This window comes from Chinchilla lanigera, unplaced genomic scaffold (assembly GCF_000276665.1).
Source record: "Chinchilla lanigera isolate Chin_1 unplaced genomic scaffold, ChiLan1.0 scaffold00021, whole genome shotgun sequence".
In the NCBI taxonomy this organism is placed as follows: Eukaryota; Metazoa; Chordata; class Mammalia; order Rodentia; family Chinchillidae; genus Chinchilla; species Chinchilla lanigera.
In genome coordinates this window covers 10,472,020-10,483,067 of record NW_004955422.1, presented here as the reverse complement: position 1 = coordinate 10,483,067, position 11,048 = coordinate 10,472,020, and positions in this window count along the sequence as shown.

Here is an 11,048-nt window from a genome sequence, read left to right as displayed (position 1 = left end):
TCTCCTACGTGTATCTCTCTCCATACCTGACAGTTTGCTTCCCAAAGTCCAGCTGAAGCTTGCCTACTTCAGATCTCTTCCTTTTAAGCATTTGCTTGATTAGCTCAGGCCCACTCAGGATAATCTTCTTTTTGATTAATTTGTCTCCAAGATCTAATTATGTCTGCAAAATCCCTCACCTCTGTCATCTAATGTCCCCTAATCATGACAAGGACATCCATTATATCCGTGGCCATGCCCCTACTCAACAGCAGGGATTCTACAGAGGTTGAACACTGCAGGTCGGCATCTCAGAATTCTGCATCCACAATATGCACCTCAGTTTTAAAAATTATCCCTCACTATCCTCCTTCAAACATGTTGTGCATCTATTAAAGCAAATTTCTGTCAGGATTTTTGGTTACCTACATGTGTATGTCTCTGCTCTTGGAATTCACCTATGAACCTACTGTAACATCTTACTAGTTGCTTCACTAAGTAATAAATTAAATAAACTTTATTTTATATTTGTAGGAGTCAAAATATTGTCATTTTACAGCAAGTTTTGTATGAGTATCTGTTTCATAATTTTTCTTATAAATAATAGATGTGTTTATTTTTATTTGCACAACTAAAGGGCTCTTTCCCTGTTTCCATAAATTACCCCAAAGAGGAATTCAACTTCTAGCTCTTCAGATCTAATATTTGCTGCTTTGAAAGTGTGCTATTTCCAGCTTTTACTGATCTCAGCTGCCTTAGTTTAATCCTGACCCCCACTGGAGCAACTACCATTGTCCAAGTACTAGAGAGGAGCAAATGATATCTCTACCTTACCACTCCTAAATTAATGCTCTTTGTTATGAACAGAAAATATCAAAAGGCTTTGCTGTGGTTTCCTCTTGGAAATAGTGGAAATAGTATTCCTCTTGGAATAGTGGAATTCTAGGATTTTGTTCCTGAGATTTTTGCTTCTCTGTGTTCAAAATAATGCATTTTTTCTGATCACTAACAATGCCTTTGTGGAAATAAATGTCAATAAATTTAAATGTTATCTACCTGTGCCTAGCACCGTGCCTGAAACATAGTAGCTCTTCAGTATGCAGTAACCTTAATCTCCTTTCCAACCTTACTGGGAAGAGAGAGAGAAGCAGAAACGCTTCCTACCTCTAGCCTGGGAAACAGCTTTTAAAGGCAGAACCAATGAGTATAGATCACTTTCCTAAGCAAAGCAATAATCTAGTTCTAGCCGGAGAAGCAAATGAAAGCTTACTACCAGTTCAATACATAACAGTGAGATCATCTTCCTGTCTTCCCCATTGGCTAACTTTGTAATGCGTAAATGCTTATGAAGAATACAGAATCAAGCAGCATAAATTACCGTAAAGGGGAAGGAATTGTTCTGATTAATCAGTCTGGCAGAGCACAAGGCCGCGGGAATCCTGTGTTGCTTCCCCTTTCGCAGTCAGGAGCCGGGATGACAGAGTGGATAATCGTCACAGAATGCTTTTCCTGTCCAAGGTTAAAAGGCATCCTTCAACTCTTCACAGCTTGTCTTCCGTCCTGGCTCACCCCCATTCTGTGTTACCCCCACCCCCGCCGCCGTCTAAGTTTCCCTGTTCTCCGCCTCCAAAAGCACGTTCCTGTATTTTGTAGTTTTGCTTCCCAAGCCATCAGCAAATACGGAGTATGTTTCATCAAGATGAGTTCTAGCAAATCAGAAAACCCCCATGAATCCTTTATCCAATTTTCATTATGACGTGGTGAGAAGAAAACAACAAACTGTTTAGAAAAAGCATGAAAAGGGCCTAAAGCTAAAAAAAATGCTGTATGGTTTGCAATAGGAAACTCAAGAAGACAATCAAGCGCGGGCAGTGAAAATCTGGGTGAAATTTCTTCCAAATCCACAGTCACACTTATGTTGTCAACTACCTGTATTGGTTATTTTTACATAATTTATTGGTCAAAATTTCTGCTAATGGACACTGTAGGATCATCTCTTGCATTTAACGTCACGAACACCCATTGATCAGGTCATTGGCTTATTGGTCACCTACTTTGCTGCCAAATCATGTTCTATGATTACTTTTTTCATTACACATTTTTTATTCCAGTGTAGGAGACCGTGAGTGACTTCCATTGTATATTAGTAGCCATCTTAAGCATTAAGTTTCTGTTGTCTGAGTTAAGCTTCTGTTAGACACGCCTTTCCCTTTAAGTCAGGACTGCCTACCGTTGCCTAGCTACTCCCGCCTCTAGAACTAGGACTGCCCACAGCTACCTAGTTACTCCCGCCTTTGTCGGGTTACTTGGTTACTCCCGCCTTAAGAACTTTCGTATTTCCCCGCGCCCTATATATACGCAGTACTCCCCGCCAATAAACGAGACTTGATCAGAATCCTGTCTTGTCTCCATTCTTCGTGTCTCTTGTCCCTTTATAATCTCCACTCCCCTTCTAGGGTCCTCATTGACTGTACCCGCTGGCCGGGACATTCCAGGAGCAGCTTCTATTCTGTCCCATTGCAGTAATGGAAATGATTGATGTGGAAATTACTAGGCCCTGAGCTTAAGAATTCTATGGTACCCACTCACATTGCATTCTTCAAGACGTATATGCTCTTGTATAGTTACCAGTACATACTGGTGAAATTAGTTAATTAATTTAATTCAAAGCATAGGAACATGAAACATCTTTAAAAAGGGAAGACAATAGCAAATATTTTGCCTAACTATGTATACTTTGGTGAAAATATAGTGAGTTTTGTGTTTATGTTCACCACTTTGCTGTGAACATTATCATCCTTAGTTAAATACAAGTGTTTTTTTACTACAGTTGCTGTTAGGATGCCCATTTTAGAGATGGAAAAGTTAGCACCAGGGTGGCTTATAGAACTGTGCTATGTTGTTCCACATGTTAGCTAAGCATTTAAGTATGGCTAGTCCAAATTGAGACGTATTGTAATGATGAAATACATACCAAATTTTGAAGACTTAGCATGAAGAAAACAAATGTAAAATATCTCAATATTTTTGTTGATTATATTTGAAATGATAATACTTTAATAGTCAATAGTGAGATATATTATTGAAATTAATTTAATCTCTTTAATATGATCACTGGGAAAATTGGTGATTTGCATTACACTTCTATTACACGGCACTGGTCTAGTTCGAGCTTCAAGTGGGTAGTATCTAGCATTTCGGTGTCAATACGCTAGCAACTAACCACAGGTGGCAATTAAGCTTAAATGTAAATTATGCAAAATTAAGTGCAATACAAAATTTAGTTCCTTTGTTGTGCTAGTTAAATTTCAAATGCTACACATTGGGCACCCCCAAATGGAAAATCTCAAATCACAAATCCAAAACTTAAAGAGCATCAACATGACGCTACAAATGGAAAATTCTACATCTGACCTCTTGTAACTGGTCACAGTAAAAACGAAGATGCACTAAAAATGTGTAAAGTTACCTTCAGGCTATATGTGTGGGATATATAAGTTTTGTGTATAGGCTTGGTTTTCATCTCTGAGATATTGCATTACATATGCAAATATTCCAGAATCTGAAAAATTCCTAAATCCCAAACACTTCTGGTCCCAAGCACTGTGAATAAGGGATACTCTTCCTGTATTACCACATATGGCTCATAGCTACCATCCTGTGCTACACAGACACCAAACTCATGTCACTCCACTTTTCTGTTGGAAAGTTCTGGTTTAGCAATCACTAAGCGAACACTAGAACTGAAACCTCTCTGCTAAGCCAGTGTCCATTGAGACTAGAATGAATGGCCAGAAAATAAAAGTCACATCAAAGGTAAAACTGTGCAAATAGAGATAACGTGTGCTTGGCAGGGATTGTTATTATACCAGGTATTTGTCTTTAGAAATTCTAATCGTGAAGGGCTGCTCAGAATATGACTTGGGTGATCACCTAGTTTTGATGGACATACAGGATGTAATCAAGGCAGAAAATCTTTCAGTATTTTAATAACTTATAGTGGATGAGAATTTCCATTTCAGGGCTGAGAGCTCAGCGATAGAGCACGTGCTTCACATGTGTTCCATCCGCAGCATCACCAAACAACCACAGCAAACCACACCTGCATTTCAGCTCCAATCTCATCTCTAAAGGGAGGGTCTGGTTATGTGTTCTGAGGAAGTTACTCAATGAACTGGGGCCTACGGTCCAGCAGTAGAAAAACCAGCCTTCGTTCCTCTGTGCCTCTCTGCCTTGAGGGTCAGACAGGGATGGGAAGTGTATTCTGTTTAGGGGCTTGGGGGTGCAGGGTGGGGAGGTCACAGATTTTAAAGTAAGCACTAAAGAGATTTCTGAATCAAGAGTCAATATGGCTGGGCCTGGTGGTGCACATCTACAATCCCAGCACTTGGGAGGCTGAGGCAGGAGGATCTTTGAGAGTTTGAGACCAGCCTGGGCTACAAAGTGAGCTCAAGGCCAGCCTGAACTGCATACTGAAACCCTGTCTCAAAAAAAAAACAAAGAGTCAATATGACTCTTAAACATACCCTCTTATTACAAGCCAAAATGAATTTCTTCACTCATCTTTGATTTTAGCAGTGATTGTTCTCCCCAGAGCCATGCAAGGCCCGGGTGTCATTAGATCACCTGGAAGTTTTTCATTTTTTTCCTTCACATAATATTTTTTGTGGTGATGGGGTGTGTGTGTATGTGTGTTCAAACACATTTATTTGAAAGTATGTATAATGAAATTCCTCTGAACTTTAACTATATTCATCCTACTTTTTCAGAAGTGAAAATGTCTGGATTACTCCTGACTGAATGCCTGAATGTTACTATGCCCATTTTCTAGAAGAGGAAACAGGCTCTTATATTAAGCCCATGGTTCAAGGTTGCTAGCTGGTTAATAGCTAGGCTGGGATTTAAACCCAAGTCTCCCCTGAAGCCAAACTTCCAAATAGCTCTCCTGGGCCTGTGAGCTGGGGCCCAGTGGGGTTCCCCGCCACAGACATTAATGTGGGGACAAATGAGTCAATACCACATATTGCCCCCGAGCCTGGAGCGTCTCCACAGAGTTTAAACCACACTAAGGAGCTCCGCTTTCCCGCTGATAAATGGTCTCTTCGTTCTGTTTCCACACTCCTCATTTGTAAAGCTCTGAGCATATTTGCCCTGAATAGATCGCTCTCTGCCAGCTTAGCTTCACGTGACACTTTGGGATAATTTTTTTAAAAAGATTTGATAAAGCCGAGTGTAAAATGGTAATGTTTTCATAAACGCTTAAGCGTCTTTAGTGAGGCTAATTTATAGAACTTAAACGTTCCTCTTCGGTGGTTTAGACCCAAATTCCACAGCAGTGGGGGCTTACAGCTGAGAAACAGGAAGCTGCTCTATTTCATTGTTCATGCTGAACAATAAAAAATTAAATGGCCTCAGAAGTGCAAGCCAGGGAGAATGTTTTCAGACATTCTCTCCTCTGAATATGAGCGATGGCAATGCACACAACATTGGGTGCTTTTCTTTCCTGCACTTCCCCGTCTCTTGGGGCCTGACAGCTGCACGCTGGACCTCGGGGGTGACCCAGCCTGCACGGCACCACACTGGGCATGACACCCAGCACGGCTACAGTACTCCAATCACCTTTGCCAGCAGCTTTCCTCCCAGCCCTTGCCTTGCAAAGGCACCTTGGGGATGGTGTGACCAGGCGCGAGGAGCCCGCGTTGGGCAATGCTGCGATGTTGTGCAACCGGCCAGCTGCCCTTTTTGCACAACCTGCTGGAGAACTTAGTGTACAGCCAGAGTCTACACAAAGGTTCCCTCGGTAAGCTTTGTTCTGAGCTCCTCTTGGTTTCTGCTTGAAATCCCCATCCTTGTTTTAGCGTCCAAGTGATGCGATAGATGGCCTGCAGTCTGTCCTCTTCTCTGTTCGCCTGTGGAAAAAGTATATGTGAAGAAGTAGACATTTCCTACGGCAGACAGGAGCTCTTTGTCCTTACTGCCCAAACATGGCCTTAGGAGCTCAAGGTCTTTCTTTTGCCCTTTTCCCCTTAAAAGGAACCACACCCAAAAGATGCAAATCTTCTCTGCATGTGCTGGCTCGGCCTGCACAGCTGACACCATCCCAGCCTTCAGGTTGAGAGGAATGGGGACTGAATAATAATAGGGCAAACACACCAAACATTTTGTAGTTCATTACAACGAGTTCAGTAGACACCTCATCTCATGTCATCTTCTTGATGACCCTGAGACAAAGACTATATATCACACTCTATTTTGCAGAGGAAAAAACTGAGACCCAGAAAGATTCAGTAATTTCATCCAAGGTCACATTGCCTGTAGGTGACATGGCAGAGGAGGCACCTTGCTCCATGCCATGTGTATCTCATGTGCCTGATAAAGCAGAAGTTTAGAAAGAAAGACATTCCTTAGGCTGGCCTCCAGGCTAATGTTCAAGGAGACATAAACGGGGTATGTCTCAGTGCATGTAGTAGCTACATATTTGAACATCACTGGACAAGTCCAGGATGAGGTAGGCTACAGGGCAATAATAAACCTCCAAAGCATAGATGGCTTAACATAGTAGAGGCTTGTTCCAACTCAGGCAGAATCTCCTATGGAAGCTCAAGCTGGAGGGAGCGGGCCTGGTCAGTGCTTCTGACAGTCCCCACTGGGGCCAGGCACCTCTGAGGCATCCATCCCAAACACCAGATATTCAAGGAAGAGGCTGTGACAGCCTAGTGTGGCTCTTTGCTTTAGTGACAATGGAAATTAAAACTAAAGCAACAGTAGGAATTTACAGGCAAAACTTAGGTTAAAAAGTAGATTATAAACCGGAGCACAGCTCTGATGAGATCAAGCCAGTCCTCTGACAAAGAAGAGTCAGAGAGGATAGGAAAAAGGCTTCAGTTTCAGAGACCAAGATTCCGTTTGGGCTCAGGTCTGAGGGGATGGATCCAATTGGTCTGTTCAAAAGAGAATGGGGACCAGTTTTACTGGGTGCTAGGTGAGCTGGGGTCCAGTAGGTCATTATTACAGTCCTGGTTTGCTAGATCTGGAGGAATCCTTGTGGCCTGAGGGGCAATTTTGTTATCACGGAGTGATTATCTTTGTTTGCTGCAGTCTCAGTCACGCAAGCCTCTGTTTTTCCTGGGACCCAAGTGACCACAGGGTTAGGAAAGTGGCTGGAGACTTCTTTTATCACTTGGGGAGTGTGGGTGACATTGGTCCTTGTAGATGCTGGTAATTGGATGTCCTTATAAACCCTGAAAGTTTCTTTAGTCACTCTTACATTGGCTCAGTCTTAAAGGGGGATGAGACAGGCCAGATGAATTTAGATGAATTTAAACTTTATTCTGCCAAGTTTTCCTAAATAATTAACATACATATCTAAAGGTTTCAGATAATAGATACAAAATAAATTCAAGCTTATTTTGCTTGTAGTTACCTATTGAGCATCTGTAGGCCCAGTGAGGAATTATGAGTTTTACCAAAACTTATATTTAAATCCTTCTTCCTGTCTCAGAAGAAAACAGAAAATGTACATGTACTTTTAATGGTAACAGGTTAAGGGCTCAGGTTTGTTTGTACTACGGTAGTCTCTTGACTATGTCAAAACCTCCAAATGATTCCTTCTACTGATATTTCAAATTACCTCCAGCTTTTTTTGTTATTTAAGGACTAAATGTCTGTGAATCCTCCAAATCCACATGTTGCAACCTTAACCCTCAAAGTGATGGTTGGAGGTGAGACCTTTGAGAAGTGATCAGGCTTTGGGTTTGGGGATCTGGTCTGATAGGACAGCATCCTTAGAAGAAGAGACAGCAGAGAGCTCACTTGGGTTGCCTGCTGTATCCGGACACGGGCAGAAGGGGTCATCTGTAAGCCAGGAAGAGAGTCCTCACCAGGAACCAAACTTGCTGGCACTTTGGCCATGGACTTCCTGGCCTCCAGAACAGTGAAAAAATAAGGTTGTGTTGTTTAAGCCCCCTGGATTGTGGAGTTTTGTTCTGGTAGCCAGAGCAGACTAATGCATACCTTCTCCCAGCTAGGACTCCAGATAGCACAGAGCAAGACAAGCTGCATCCTGCCTGAAGTCCTGGCCTGCAGAATGATGAGCTTATGACAGTGGATGCTGTTTGGAAGGTAGTTGCTTAGGAAATATACTCTTAGAGTTTGGATTGTGACTGTCCCCCAAAGATCCATGTGGTGAAGTCTTGGTCCCTAGGATCATGTTATTGAGAAGCAGTAGAATCTTTAAGAGGCGGGGCCTAGTGGGAGGGTCATAGGTGATTGGTGGTGTACCCTTAAAGGAGACAGTGGGACCTTTGCACTTCCCTCCCTGACCCCCAACTTCCCAGCTGATGACATGAGCAGACTTGCTGTGCTACACATTCCCCCCACAATGTGCTGCTTTGCCACAGTCCCAGGGCAATGGGGCCAAGTGATTGTGGAAACAAGGAAACTCCAATACTTTGAGCCTAAACAGAACTTCTCTCTTTATAAGTTAATTTTTATACCTTGGGAGGCTGAAGCAGGAGGATTACACATTCAAGCCCAGCCTCAGCAGCTTAGTGACTTGAGGAGATCTTGTCTCAAAAGCAAAAATAAGAGGGGCTGGGGATACAGCTTAGTGCAGAGGCCCTGGATTCAGTCCCAAGAACCAGGAAAAAAGAAACTTATTTCAGGTATTTCATCATAACAATGGATTAAACACATATGAAATAGATTGGCATTGCCACAAGATAATAACTTTCACTTATTCAACAAATGTTTACTGAGCACATATTAGGATACAGACACTAACTTGGCTTTTACTTCTTCTGTATAGTGCTTCTATTTTACAGAGATAAAATTTTATGTTTTAAAAAATCATTTTAAGTATGTTTTTATAGTTACAAAAGTAATAGTTTCTTCTCAAACTTTGATAAATAAAAAAGTACTTAAAATATAAAAAGGAAATTCCATAGAATTCATCATGCAGAATTAATACATTTCTCTTCTTACTGTATTATAGCATTTATCCTCCCGCCTTCCCAAACTGGAGTTACATTGTATTTCTCCTTTTTTTTTTTGGCATTAGGAAATGAACCCTAGACTTTGTGCATGGTAGGCAAGGGTTCTAACACTGCACTACATCCTCAGCCCTTTTTATTTTTTGTTTTGAGACAGGGTCTTGCTAAGCTGTAGAGGCTGATCTCAAACTTGCAGTCTTCCTGCCTCAGACTCCCAAATAGCTAGGGTTCCAGGTGTGTACCTCCACACCTGATTTGTATACCCAGTTTCATATCCTGCTTTTTTAAATTTAGAATTATTGCAAAAATTTTCTCATATCATCAAAACATGATTTTAAACGGTTTTGTGTTGCTTCAGCCAGTAGCAGTACCAATTCTGTAACCATTCTGCAACTATTTTACATTTCAGTTGGTTCCAGTTTTTCCTTGTGATAAGCAATGTCTTGAAGAATAACTTTGTACCTGAATCTTGAGGTGCATCTCTGAGTAGGTCCTTAGAAGGTAATCAGAGAAGTGGGGTCACTGGCTCACAGGGTATGCAAATGCTCAAGCGCTTGGTAAATATTGCCAGATTGCTTTCCAGAATGTAAGCACCAATTTACATCCTCACCTGTATTTTATGACAGGTTTCTCTGGTACTCTTGCCAATATTCAGTATTAGAGTGTTTTTAATCTTTGCCAATTTATTACATTAAAGAATGGTATTTCATTTTAAGATTGGCTCACTGCCTATGTTGCTCAATAATTATCAGGATTTGCCATAACCTGAATATTTTCCTGGCTCCAAAATCTTCTAAGAAATGAGGCCACCTCTCTAAGCCTCAGTTTTCTTTTCTGTCTAATGGTGATATATATATTCTAATTCCTTGGGTTATGGAATGAATTAAAGATATTCAAGTTTATAAAGTGGTTCACACTATGCCTGTCACAGAACAAATAAGTGGTAGCTATTATTATGAATGTGACAACTGAGAAATTGTCAGTGTATGAATAGTTGCAGACTTTTCTCCTTCCTCTATGTTAAAGATGATCATGGCTTAGTTCCATATATTTCTCTCCCTTCCTTGTCTTCTAAAGGAGAGGATGCTATTCTTTGAAGGCATTTTGTGAATTAGAATGTGGAGGAATGAGAGAGGAGAAAGACAAAGAGACACAAATTTGCAGGGACAGACCACCAGCACCTAGTGGCAGTCAACACGTAGGTCTGCTGCTGGCTAGAATAGGCCTGATGGTAGCTGGCCTCTGAGGATTGTTTCTGCCCCAGGTAATGAGTGGATTCATTGCTCGATCTGGAGCTTTTATGGATAAGGAAAAAATATTCAGGGCATGTTCTCACAGTGGATCACTGAAGCACAAGAGATCAAGCCAAAACCCACAAGCAAATTTAAGGCATGCGTACTTGTTACATCTGGCAACATTCCATTGGCCAAAGCATATCACATGGTACAGCCTAACATTAGGGGGCTAAGAAGTCTCCTCTTCCTATGTGGGAGGGGGAAGGAAGTGAATATTTGCTGAACATATCACCCTGACAGTATTTCTAGCAATTTGCAAGAGGAGGAAAGTCCATAGGGTAGTGTAAGAAAAGAGAGAAATACGAGACATGCATGTGTGAAATTTTACAAATCAGACTCTGTTTAACTTCTGCAAGAGTCCAGTTAAGAATTCCTTGTAAGTTACTTCTGATCTGCATTGTATTAATTATTACCTTCCCTTGGGACAGATCTTATCCTGTAATGGTCTCAAAATGCAAACAATACTACCTCGTTTACTGCTAGAAGTCTACACAGATCTTCCTCTTTGCATATTTTAGAGCTTTTGAGCATTTTCTAATGGCTCTAATTCTCTTTCTTTCACTAGAATAGCAGCTTTCTAACTGTGACTTCCCAAGGAGAGGCACAACTTCCACAAGAAATGGGTCAGATGTCCCACTGTCATTTAAAGTAGGACAGACAGGAGCTAGAGAAGAGTTGCACTGGAGGGCCAGAGGGATAGAGGGAGAGCAGCCAGCTGGGGCTCAGTCATGACTCACAAACTCCAAATTCACTTACAGAAGTTTCCAGTGAAATCAAATTGATA